The 9,131-nt window shown below is 53.5% G+C and overlaps 1 long non-coding RNA gene across 1 annotated transcript; it reads left to right on the forward strand.

Moving 5' to 3' along the window:
* Window positions 1–1,098: 1,098 nt before the first annotated feature.
* Window positions 1,099–3,561, forward strand: LOC104996549. Its single transcript, XR_826213.1, has 3 exons — window positions 1,099–1,415; window positions 2,937–3,076; window positions 3,383–3,561. It is a non-coding gene; the product is annotated as an uncharacterized LOC104996549 (long non-coding RNA).
* The last annotated feature ends 5,570 nt before the right edge of the window (window positions 3,562–9,131 follow it).

Raw genomic sequence — 9,131 nt, forward strand, 5'->3', positions numbered from 1 at the left:
GACTTGAATCAGACTTGATTGCAGGTTTGACTCCAAAGCTTGGATTCTCACCCCGACCCACCTTTTTTTTCTTTTTTTAATGAGAACTGTCAAGTGTTTGGAGAAGTTGACACCCAGTGAGCACCTGAATAGCTACTACCTGGTTTCAGTGCATTCACATCTGGCACATGGATGCTTCACCACCACCGCCCCCAAGACAGTGAACAGACCCATCAGCCCAAGGTTTAGCCAGGCCCTTCTGCTGTCCCTCCCACCTGCTCTTCCCTGACACATCCCACCCTGGACCCGTGGCAGCTACTCCCTGCTGCTAGAGATGAGTTTTAATTTTCTAGCATTTTATCCAAATGGAATGACACAGTTTGAATGGCTTTTAGGGGGAGGCTGTCTTCTCCCATGCAGTATAATTACTTTAAGGTTCAGCTACGTTGCAGCAGGTATCAAGAATGCATTCTGTAGCTTGCAGAGGAGCATGGCGTTGTATAGATATACTACTCAGTCTTTATCTACCTCCATGTGGGTGCTGGTTCCAGTTTCTGGAGATGACAAGGTTTCTGGGAACGTTTATGTACGAGTTATTTACAGGAAGAGATGCTGCGGTAGGCAGGATGAACTACCTCTCCAAAGCGTTCATCCCACTTCCCCTAGTATTGGTAAATATCTACATTATGGCTCTCCAGGTGGCTCAGTGGTAAAGAATCTGCCTGCAATGCAGGAGGCGCAAATTTGAAACCTGGGTTGGGAAGATTCCTCTGGAGAAGGAAAGGGCAACCCACTCCAGTATTCTTGCCTGGGAAATCCCACGGATAGAGAGGAGCCTGGTGGGCTACAGTCCATGTGGCTGCAAAGAGTTGGACACGACTTAGCTACTGAACAACAAAAGCAAATGCGGCAAAAGGTGTTTTTGCAGATGTGATTGGGGTTTAGGACCTCCAGCTAGCAAGATGATGCTGGCTTATCTGGGTGGGCCTGGCCCCCTGGCAACTGCTGATCTTTTTACAGTCTTCTTAGTTTGCCAGAATGTCACAGTCAGAGTCGCACAGTAGGCAGCCTTAAGAATCAGCGTGTTGAAACACACAAGAGCGTTGAGCTCAGACGTAAGGGCCGTGCTGAGCACAGCGAACGGCAGAGAGAATCAGAACAGTGCAAGGAGGGCCTTCTGGCTTCCCCAAACTCCACGGAAGTCTCGATTCGCATCCTGGGGCTGCTCCTACTTCCCTTTTCTCAGGGTCTGCGCTCCCTCCCTGGAACAGCTGGGCCCAGGTCTCCCTCCAGGGAGCGTTCGGACGGAGCACGGCCACCCACCATCATGACTAAAGATCAAAAAGAGCAAAACAGAACAAGACCTCAGGTCTCCGGACCATTTCCCCCTTCAGAGGCGGAGAGCAGCACATCAAAACCAGAAGATGAGCCAGAAGGTTGGTGGTGGGTTCTAGAAAACTCCAACCACAAGGATGAGGAAGAGTGAACTGAGTTATATAAGAAGTTGGTTTAAATGTGCTTGGGTTTGGGGTGTGGGCTCTGCTGGGCGAGTGGTTGCGAAACGTCCTTTTCTCGGAGAACACCTGGGCCGCTCCCCTTCTGCCCAGGGGCCACAAATACTCTCCAGCACCGATTTCTCTTTTAGTTTTTAAATCGAAGTGCAGTTAGTTTACAATGTCGTGCCAATCTCTACTGTACAGCAAAGTGACTCAGTCATTGCACATGTATATTCTTTTTTCTTGAATATCACTTTTCCATTCTGGCTTATCCCAGGACACTGTATATAGTCCCCTGTGCTCTACAGTAGGACCTTTTGGTGCCTCTATTCTGTCTGCGATAGTTTGTATCTACCAGCCTCACACTCCCAGTCATCCCTCCTCCCCCCGCCCCCGTCCCTTGACGCCACAAGTCCGCTCTCTCTTTTTCTATCCAGCATCTATTTCTGAACATACTTCTGAGATTTTAAGTGCGATGCCAGGGCTTCAGAGGGCTTCCTTAGGAAACTGCCCCTGGCACCCTGGCTCTCGGGTGACATGGGGAGGCTGCAGAGGTGATGGAAAGGGAAACTCACCCGCCCAGGGAATGCAGGTCCTCCAAGATGGGATGAAGGTTAGAGCCAGAGGCTTACAGAGGCCAGTCGTGTCCAACTCTGCAACCCCATAGGCTGTAGCCCCCCAGGCTCTTCTGTCCATGGGATTCTCCAGATGAGAATACTGGAGTGGGTTGCCATTCCCATCTCCAGGGGATCTTCCCCACCCAGGGGTTGAACCTGGGTCTCCTGCATTGCAGGCGGATTCTTTACCGCTGAACCAGCGGGGAAGCCCTTACAGAGGCCACACGTCTATGATATGCTGAGATGCTGGTTGCTCCAGCGTGCTTCCCTCTAGCCGGGATCTGCCCTGGTGGGAAATTAGGTCTATTTCCCCAACGCTTAGTTACTGTCTGAAGTCCCTGACCAAGTGTTGTCATCACTGAAGGTCCCCCCGGCCCTCTGAGTTGGCTCAGGTGGCCCATTGCATCACCTCGCCTGAACAAATGGAAACGAACCCCGCTCATCTGATGGCAGAAGAGATGTGGGGCATCTCCCCTTGGAGCTGTGGGGTCAGATTCTTCCAGGGCCCCTCTATTCCCCGTTCTAAGCATGGAGTCCTTAGAAGCTGCAGGAAGCTTTCCAGGTCCCTTGGAACTGGGAGGTGATGAGTGGGTTTCTTCAACAAGCGTCTGCGGAGGGAGCTGTGGATTGCCAGGCCCCCAGCGTGGGGATGCAGCAGGAGGTGAAATAGACACAGAGCCTCACTTCCAGAGCCTCCACTCCAGCAGCAGGGACAGACCCCCACCAAACCCTCGATGGGAGCAGAACCAAGCAGTGGGCAGGGGGGCTGAGCACACCTCGTAGGGTCTCTCAGGACCAGAGAGGGTTTCTGGTGTGGCATGCCCCCTGGACGTTTCTTCCCTAGGGATCGGCTACCCTCAGGGGTTCCTGATGACAAACTCTGGTTTCTGGGGATCTCACCTGTGCCTGGGGGGCCCCGGGCACTGTGCTGAGCAAGATGCAAAGAGCCCCAAGTCCCACCCCCCCAGAGAGTGCAGCTGGGAGGTGAGTGTGGACAATGGTGAAATCACCCCCATATAGGGGTCGGATCCGAGGATGGGTGTGGACCCCACAGGCCCAGTCTGGGGGTTCAGCCCCTGGGTGCTCTCTTCTGCTCCTCTCCCATGGTCTGGGGTGGGACAGGGGAGCCAGGAGCCACCTGGATGGGGTCATGTGCGGTGGTGGGGGGCACCTGGCTGCGGCCAGGACACCGGGCTTTGAGTCGCCACAGCTGCGTGGCCTGGGCTGGTCCCTTCACCCTCTGAGTCTCAGTTTCCTCATCTGTAACGTGGGGACATCCCTTCTTGCCAGGTGGGTGTGCAGAGTGGAAGCCGCGAGCCACCAGAGACAGAAGAGTGCGAATCGAGATGGGCTTGCATGTGAAACACTCAGCAGAGGTTACAGATTTGGGACCGGAAACAAGCGGAATGTCTCTCACCGGCGACTCTTCAATTCTGGATTTTCATGCGAAAGTGATAGCATCTGGCTTTTCTTTGGGTTAAATAAAATATTTGATTACATTAATTTCTCTCATCTCTCTCTCCTGGGGCGTGGACCAGGTAGTTGATGTTTTCAGAGCTCTAGGGGTGGGTGACTGTTATGTCATCAAAGTTTGGGACACGTGGAAGTTGTCGGCAAGTTCCCATAGTAGGCGTCCTGCAATCCCAAGGACGAGCTCGAGCGCCCAAGAGCCTGTGTGCGGCGTGGGCAGGGAAACGGGCTCTGGGGCACCTGCTCGGTGCTCCTGTCTCAGCTGTTTGCGCCCAGGACCCTGTGTAACTGCTCCAGGTGCCCGCTAAGGTAGGGACTGTGCTGCCCTCATTTTACTGATGCGGAAACTGAGAGGGGAAGTTACTCCCACGGTCACATGCCCAGGAAGCAGCAGACAAGGATTTGAACCCGTGCTTTCTCCACCACACACACTCGTGGGGAATGCTGTGAGTCCCAGCTCATGGAAGCAACCAGAGTTTATGAGCTGATGCTCCTCAGAGCCTGGGGCGGGGCGAGGAAAAAGTAGTAAGGTGGCCAGCAGGTGGTTCAGGGGCTGGTACGTTGCAAGTACCAGCAAGGCTGTGATTTCCATCATTAACCACCACCACCAGCACCACCACCACCGTCACCACCATCACTATCCTCAGCAGCATCACAGAGCCGTGGTCAGTGTTCCTGGCTTTTTGGCTTTCTCCCTTTCCAGGTCAGCTGTGTACAGTCTCAAATGAAGAGTTTACAGGGGCTGTTGGGGCAGGGTTCATGCAGGAGGAAAAGTAATGAGCTTCTTAGAAACGCTCATTTTTGAGGGTGGGTGGGGTACAGTCATCTTTTGAAGTCCAGTTCCTAGCCCCGATGATGATTAGATCAGTAGCGAGCACCACGGGCCTCTGACCGTATTCCCGATTGCCCTTCACTTCTGCTCAGGGAGAGCAAAGCTGTATTTCAGGGGAGATCTGATGACAGTTTTGCAATAAGATAACTTGTTCATTTGAGAGAACCTCAGTCCTGGCATCTTCAGAAATGGCTCCAGGGCCGTGGACTTGCTGGGTGTTGTTCTCAGAAATAAGCAGAGTTGCTCCCTGAATTCTAGCACTTTCTACTTCATCCATGGGAAGGGCAGCAATTGTAAAACTCTGAAACTCCTTCTGAGGAGTGCCTCATCGAGCTGATGAGGAAAGTGTCACTGTGAAAGGTTCAGGCTGGAGGAGCGGTGGCAAATGACCTTAAAATGAGAAGCCAGAAGATCAGGCTTCCAACCTGGCTTTGCTGTTTCCAACCATGCATCCTAGCTGCCCTGGTGGCTCAGACAGAAAAGAATCTGCCTGCAATGCAGGAGACCCGGGTTCAATCCCTGGGCTGGGAAGATGCCCTGGAGAAGGGAATGGCCACCCACTCCAGTATTCTTGCCTGGAGAATCCCATGGACAGAGGAGCCCGGTGGGATACAGTCCAGGCTGAGCGACTAACACACACACATACACACCATACATCCTTGGGCAAGGCTCTCTTTGAGCCCCAGTTTCCTCATTAAAATTGAAAATAACAATATATTGATCTAGATCTGACAGCGTTCTTGTGAGGACAGACAGGGGAAAAAAAACTTCTGAACTTAAAGCTCCAGTGTTAAGTAATTATCCCCATTAAACAACCTGTATGTATTATTCAAGCTGCTGTTCAGTAGAACTCACTTGTGCCAAAATGTTCTGCACCTGTGCTGCAGTCATGAGCAATCATGGTCTCAGGAGGGCAGCCAAACATCTCGCTGCAGGGGCCCAAGGTGGCTGCCACAGCTCCAGCCCTTACATCCAAGCACAACAACTTCCTATCACATTCTGTGACTGGAGAGCCTGTGATTCATGGAGCTGCATGGAAAAGCACATGCAATCATGTCAGAACCTTCCAAAAACACCCTGTGAATGTCTGTATGACAACATGCCTTCCGTTTCCTAACTTTCTGCAGACATTAACAGATGCCTTGTAAAATATCGAGGCTGGATTTGGGGACTCAGGACATTTGGGTCTGACAGCCCTGCTCTGCAGAGGAGGAAGCTGACGCTCAGAGGTTGAAGGACGCTGCTGAGGCCATCCATGAATCCACCTGCGACAGGCTTACATGTGAGGGTCCAGATGGATGGCATGAGATCAACTCAGGGTTCCTGCCTCCTGTGTTAACAAAAATGCTCCCTTCTCTGAACCTCTTGACTGGTGTGACCTGAGGCTCTTCCCTAAACAGTAACCACAGTGGATCCACCAGGAGAAAAACACAGGAAACTGCTCCTTGGGGGTTCAGGGCGTGGAAAGGCTGTGTCTCTGGGGTGCGGGCTCCCTCTAGTGGATAATCTGAGAATTGCATGGTGTTCCCTCAAGGTCCTCAGCAATTTCCCAAGTGAGCCTAAGAAAGAGAAGAGCTTGCTAAAATGCAGATTCTGGGGCCTTGTCCTCAGGGGTTTGGATTCAGCAGCTCTGGGGAGGGCCTAGAAATATGCATCCTAACTAGCATGCAGGATGACGTTGACCACACTGGGAACCGCAGCTCCCGGGTCGTTTGAGGTCAGGGAGAACAGCAGGATGCCTGTGGAGTCTGACAACTTGGGCTGCCAGCCTTGCTGTGTGGCCTTGGGCAAGGCATGTGCCCTCTCTGGGCCTCTGTGCTCTCACTGCATAAGAGTAGCAGGTTGGATCGGAGAGGGAGGAACAAGATTTGAAGTCACCAGTTACTTATTAACTGTGGACTCGGTCCTTCCGGCCCTCCATCTCCTCGCCGTGAAATGAGTACAACAAACTTCTTCCTGGACTCTGAGGGCAGCCAGGCTTCTGGACTCTCACCTGCATACGGGTCACTTAGGATCTTGATAAGACGAGAGTCCTAATGGAGTTGGTCTGGGCTGGGGCCTGACACTTTGTCCTTCTAATCGGCTCCCAGGGGAGGCCAGTGCAGAGGCCAGAGGGGTTAAAAGATCAAAGGATACAGTACAGGAAAAGGGTGTTCTGTGAATTTTAAGGTTTTATCATTGGGGAATTGTCTTCCTTGGCTGAAGAGTTTGGGAAATGCTCATGGAGGCTCAGAGTGTAGACTAGCACTCTAAATTAGCACATAAACAAAGCACGGTGAATTAGCGTATTAAGTTTGCATGCTAATTAGCATACTGGGCTTCCCTGGAGGCTCAGGTGGTAAAGAATCTACCTCCAGTGCAGGAGACCCGGGGTGTGATCCCTGGGTCGGGAAGATCCCCTGCAGAAGGAAATGGCAACCCACTCCAGGATTCTTGCCTGGAGAATCCCATGGACAGAGGAGCCTGGTGGGCTACAGTCCACGGGGTCACAAAGAGTCGGACACGACTGGGTTGACGCACACACCTCTCGCATTAGTGTATTAAATGAGCGTATTAGAAACAACGCCCCCTGGAGGCAGCTCCAAGCTGCTGCCTGACCAGCTCCCTCTATGCACCTGCCCTCCCTGTGCTGGGGACATCCTTCCCAGCTCCTCCTTCCCACCCTGTAGGTCTCAGCTTCCTTCTCCAAGCCTCTGTCTTCCGTGAGCAGATGTGGCCACACTCTCAGAGCCCCGAATGTCTCCATCACTGTGCTGGGTCTGCCTTGTGTAAGAACAGAGACTGGCTGTGCCAGAACTTCACGCTGTGTCCCGGGGCCGGGCGTATGGGGCTGAAACACAACGTGTGGGTCAGTGAAGGAATGAATGGATGGGGGGAGAAAGGCCTCGTAGATGGAGGGGACAGGCTGCGTGGCCTCAGACCCCTGCAGGCAGGCGACCCTTGGCCTGTACACTCGGACGCGGTGCAGAGAGACCTGGGATGAAACGAGAGGCGAGGACACACACGTGCACATGTGGTGAACACGTGCGGATTCGCTGTGGAACTTAACGTGTCAGTCAAGAGACCTGCAAAGCACGCAGCTTTGGAAAGGTTTACTTGGCTACCTAATCTTTGGAAAAATGTACTTTTCAGATTAGCAGATTCTGAAAAGACAAACACTCCCTGTTAAGGCTGAGCCCAGAAAGAAAGAAACCTGGGGGAGACCTGGGAGAGCGCCTCAGCTCCCAGTGCCCCACCAGACAGGCCAACGAACTGGGCTCCAGAGGCAGAGGACGAGGCTTTGAGTCCCAGCTCTCCCACTCGCCAGCTGTGTGCTCTCAGGGGAGGTATTCCACCTCTCTGGGCTCCCCACCTCTACCACAGGGACAGAAAGAAGTGTCTCTGTCCTGAGGTCACATGTGGACCATGAGAGGCGATGCAGGCAGAGCTCTCCCGGGGTCCTGGCACTCAGTCAGGGTCCAACAAACGCAAGTCGTTACTGTATTCCTTGCTATTGCTCAGTGGAAAGCCCGCCGTGACTTCAAGGATGGTTTCATTGGATGAGACTCAACGTGGAAACCGAACGGGTGCCTCTGGCAGGACAGGAGAGCTAGCTCAAGGTGGGGGCTGGCTCCTCTGCTCCTGGGACCCTGAGAGTGGCCATCTCCTTGGCCTCAGGATCCCTATCCCCAACACGAAAGAAGCGGAAAACGGCCATAAAGCAAAGGGCAGGCGATGCCAAGTGCTGGCAAGGACAGGAACAGTGGTGGGAGTGCCATTTGCGACCGGCGTTTGGGAACCCTGTTGGCCATGGCTACTGCAGCCATCCTCCCGTGCCCAGCAGCTCGCACCCTGGATGGATGCTCAAGAGACGCGTAAACAGAGGTTCACCCAAAGACACAGACAGGCCAGCTCACAGCAACGCCGCTCCTTTCACACAGAGCTGGGGACTGCCCCCGGTGCCTGTGACAGCGTAAGCCCTAGGCTGCGTGCGTGTGCCAGGCCGCCTGTGGCTTCCAGCCACACAGTGTTCAAGACACGGCCTTGACTCCAAACAGCAGACACTGGGTGATTCTAAGTATTAAGATGTCAAGTGCAGCAGCAGGCGGAGCAAAGGTCTGCTGTTAGAAGTCAGGAGAGTGGTCACCTTTCTGGGCGCAGGGGGAAGGGAGCGGGAGATGTGAAGGGTGCTTTTCCTGCTTTGTATACTGTGTGTTACACTCCGGTAACACATGTACGCTGAAACAAGGACGGGCCGATGACAGGGTTCTAGGGCCATGCTGGCTCTGCTGCCCTAGGCTTTCTCATCCCAGCCCTGCTTCCTTCTTTCAGCCCCCTGGGGAAAGGTCCCGGCGAGAGGGAGGGGACTCCTCGCTTGGGGTTTGGCAGCGCCTTCCGAGGTCACGCCAAGAGGCGGCTGTGGATGGAGAGATGAGTAAGGGCTGAATTTCCCTGCAGGGAAGACACGGGTCTGACTATGGTCTCCGCAGTGGTTTCCTTGGCGACCAGCTGTTGTCAGAAAAACAGAACAATGTGAGAACATGGCAGGGTCAGGCGAGGAAAGACCCTCTGGGGAACTCACGCACACAGAAGAGTAAGAGGAAGCAGTCAGAGTTGGTGCTGGGCAAGTGGCCCCCAGAAGCCGACCCACCTCCCTGCCCACCCTTGGAAGTTTGGCGTTCATCAAATGTTTGCAATTCAAACACCCTTTTCTCATTGACAGATGTTAGATATTACAGACCTCGTGCTGGCCTTCCC

Source organism: Bison bison, unplaced genomic scaffold, assembly GCF_000754665.1.
Source record: "Bison bison bison isolate TAMUID 2011002044 unplaced genomic scaffold, Bison_UMD1.0 scf7180017864295, whole genome shotgun sequence".
Taxonomy (NCBI): Eukaryota; Metazoa; Chordata; class Mammalia; order Artiodactyla; family Bovidae; genus Bison; species Bison bison.